Below are 4293 nucleotides of genomic sequence, written 5' to 3' on the forward strand. Positions count from 1 at the left end.
GCATCCAGGCCCCGCCCCACGGCATCCAGGCCCCGCCGCAAGACATCCTGTGCACCTAACTGGAAAATTTCGAATCAGAGAGGCACGAATAGCTGACATTTGTTGAACGCTCGCTCTCTGTGGGCCCTACGTGTCAGGCTTTACATTTTCTCCCTGAATTCTCAAAAACTCTTTGAGGCGGAGGGAGGGGGCGAGGGTTTAAGACCAGAACTTTCTTCCCTTCGCACCCCCTCCCCTCCTCAGCCCTCAACACCCATCGCTCAGAACTCAGAATCCTTAACTTACGGAATCTTGCACGTTGCAACTCAGACTAAGGGGAGAGCAGGTCTGTGCAGTCTGGATGGCGGGCTCTGCCTCCCAGCTCCTTGCAGTTCCTGCCCTTTCTGAGCCTCAGTTTCCTCCACTGGAAAATCAGATGAAAAGCCATTGGCCTGGCAAAAATTCAAATTTTGGGGTACGCCAAGTGTTGACGAGGAGCTGATGGGAGCGTGAACGGACAAATGATGTTGGAGAGCAGTTTGACCGCATCCGTCGAATCTTCGACGGGGCAAGCCCATTGCCAGCTCCATCCTTCAGAGCCGTGGCCTGTAAACACTTCAGCTCGCATTGGAATTTCATGCACCCAGAACAAAGTTTCCCAGGGCAATCCTTACCCCGACTATACGCATGCGCTCTAATATCTCCTGTCTAATAGGGTTTCATTGAAGGGAAGAACATGCTTGCAACCTCGAAATTGATTTCACAACCCGCTAATGGACGTTCGAACAGTTTGAAGAATACTCCGGGACACGTTTAGGGATGTGAAGTGCAGCCTTGTCGGAAAGGGACAAACCTGGAAACAAGGTGAGCGTCCATTAGCAGGAAGAGGGATGAATAAATTGCGGTCTTCCCTCAGCAAGGACGCCCACGCAGCAGTTCAAATGAATGAACTGGAGGAACATACCAAGGGCGTGAATGGTGAAAACGTGATGATGAGTCTGCTGGGTTCAACAGTGCCTCCTTCCACCCCCCGCCCCATTCATGTGTGCTGCACCTGTGAATGCGGCCTTATTGAGAAATAGTTTCACAGGTGTGACCAAGTTAAGATGAGGTCATGCCGAAGGAGGGTGGGCCCTAAATTCAATAGGAATGGGAATTTGGACACAGATGCAGGAACGCCCACAGGGGAGAAAGCCATGTGATGACGGAGGCAGCGACGGGAGTGATGCCTCCGGAAGCTGAGGAGTGCCAAGGATTCCTGGCAAAGCCTGGAAGCTGGGAGAGGCGAGGAAGGATTCTCTCCCAGAGCCTTCCAGGAGAGCACAGCCCTGCCCACACTTTGTGGTTGGGCTCCTAGTCTCCAGGGTTGTGAGAAAGAATTTTCTTTGTTTTAAGCCACTCGGTTTGTGGTCCTTGGTTACATCAGCCACAAGAAACAAACACAATGAGCTCAAAAGGCAAGGACAGAAGGATTAGAACAGCACAAAGCCGTTTATACCAAGTTTGCAAACCTGCAGACCCAATGCTCTGTTATTTGGGGATGCATCTGCATAGGATAATAGGATAAACACACGGGTGGTCATGCTGAGGGTTAAATGCGGATGTGGAGAAGGAAAAGGACTCTGAAGAGGATACACTGGGACTTGAACAATGGCCTTAATGCTTTAATTTTAAAAATCTGTATCAAATACAGCAAAATGGTTAAAAGTTCCAATAGTTGCATACAAAAGAAGTGGATGAGGCCAGCCCTGGTGGCCTAGTGGTTAAGTTCAGTGTGCTCCACTCCCACAGCCTGGGTTCAGTTCCCGGGTGTGGACCTGCACCACTCGTCTGTCAGGGGTCATGCTGCGGTGGTGGCTCACATACAAAAAGAGGAAGATTAGCAGCGGATGTTAGCTCAGGGCGAATCTTCCTCAGCAAAAAAAAAAAAAAAAAAAATGGATAATCTGAAAAGATACTCAACATCATTATCAGATAGGGAAATGAAAATCAAAACCACAATAAGACCTTACTTCACACCCACTAGGATGGCTATAACCAAAAAGAGAGACAATAACAAGTGCTGGAGAGGCTGTGGAGAAATTGGAACCCTCATACACTGCTGGTGGGAATGTGAAATGGTGCAGCTGCTTTGGAAAACAGTGTCCAGGTCCTCGAAATGTTAAACATAGAGTTGCCATATGACCCAGCAATTCCACTCCTATGAATGGATATCCCAGAGAATTGAAAACATATATCCATGCAAATAGTTGTGGAAAAAACCTAAATGTCCATCAATTGATGAATGGATAAATTCAATGCAGTATGCCCAGACAGTGGAATATTATTCAGCCACAAAAAGGAATGCAGTACTAGGGCTGCCCCACAGCTGAGTGGGTTAAGTTTGCACTCTCCGCTTTGGTGGCCCAGGGTTCACAGGTTCGGATCCTGGGTGTGGACCTAGCACTGCTCATCAGGCCACGCTGAGGCGGCATCCCACACAGCAGAGCCAGAAGGAGCTACAGCTAGAATATACAACTATGGACTGGGGGGTCTGGGGAGAAGAAGAAAAAAACAAAAGATTGGCAACAGATGTTAGCTCAGGGCTGATCTTTAAAAAAAAAAATGAAGTACTGATCCATGCTGTGACTAAGTGAACCCCAAAACATTATGCTGAGTGAAAGAAGCCAGTCACAAAAGACCACATATGGTAAGATTCCATTTATAAAAAATGTCCAGAATCGGGGCTGGCCCTGTGGCCGAGTGGTTAAGTTCGCGCGCTCCGCTGCAGGCGGCCCAGTGTTTCGTTGGTTCGAATCCTGGGCGCGGACATGGCACTGCTCATCAGACCACGCTGAGGCAGCGTCCCACATGCCACAACTAGAAGGACCCACAATGAAGAATATACAACTATGTACCAGGGGGCTTTGGGGAGAAAAAGAAAAAAAATAAAATCTTTAAAAAAAAGTCCAGAATAGGCAAATCTATAGAGATAGAAAGTATATTAGGGATTATCTAGGGTTGAAGGGAGCTGGAACAAAATAGGAGTGGCTGCTAATGGGTAGAGGGTTTCTTTTTGGGGTTAGGGAATTTTTTTAAGCTGTTTTGGTTTTATTGTCACTCAGGGTTTTTTGTTTTTGTTTTTAATTTTTTCCCGCCAAGGAAGATTCGCCCTGAGCTTACGTCCCTTGCGAATCCTCCTTTTTTTGCTGAGGAAGACTGGCCCTGAGCTAACACCCATGCCCATCTTCCTCTATTTTATATGTGGGACACCTACCACAGCCTGGCTTGATAAGCAGTGCATAGGTCCGTGCCCGGGATCCAAACTGCTGAAACCCTGGGCTGCGAAAGCAGAGTGTGCGAACTTAACCACTACGACACTGGGCCGGCCCCGTGAAGAAATGTTTTAAAATTGACTATAGTGATGATTGCACTTTGAATTTAATAAAACCATTGAATGACACACTAAATAGTTGAATTGTAGGATATATGCATTATAACTCAATAGAGCTATTTTTTAAAAAAGAAAGTGGACGCCAGGCCCCAGGGTGACCACGAGAGGGCGCTCTAAGCACAGACTTACCTCCTCCCTTGGGAACAGAATTTCTCAGGCCCCGTCCCAGGCTCTGACCACGCCCCCAGAACCTGGCCACGCCCCCGGCTCTGGCTACGCCCCCAGAACCTGGCCACGCCCAGGACATGGCCTGCCCCTCATCCCAGCCACGCCTCTAAGACTCCGGCCACACCCCCAAGGCCCCTGGCCTCGCTCCTGGGCCTTTACGACACCCTAGGGCCCTGGTCACACCCTGAGGCAGCGTCCTCAGCCGCTTCCCAACTTCCCAAACTCTGACCTCAGCGTCATGCACAGACTGACACCCTTACAGACACAGGGCCTCAAACTCATAGACTTTGAAACCACGCTTTTCGTTTGCAATCGTTTTTTTTCTTTTTTGAAATCCTTTTAAACTTACAGAAAAGGTGCAAGAATAGGACACAGACTTCTTGGATACCCTTCATGCGGGTTCCCCAACTGTGAAGCAAATCTCCCAATTGGCTTTATTGGGGGCTCTCTCTGGCTTCCACTCTCCCCCAACCCTCTGACAGTAGGTTCCAGACACTATGCTCCTGCGCCCCCGAACGTTTTGGTGTGTATCTCCACATAGAAGGACAGTCTCTTACTCGGTCACAGGACAGGCATCAAAATCAGGACATTTAGCAGTGACACAAAACTAGTATCCAACAGGGCAGTCTATAGTCAAATCACACACTGTCTCCAAACTACTTTTAAAAATTTTTTTGGTGAGGAAGATTGGCCGTGAGCTGTCATCTGTTGCC

Source organism: Equus quagga, chromosome 13 (genome assembly GCF_021613505.1).
Source record: "Equus quagga isolate Etosha38 chromosome 13, UCLA_HA_Equagga_1.0, whole genome shotgun sequence".
NCBI lineage: Eukaryota > Metazoa > Chordata > Mammalia > Perissodactyla > Equidae > Equus > Equus quagga.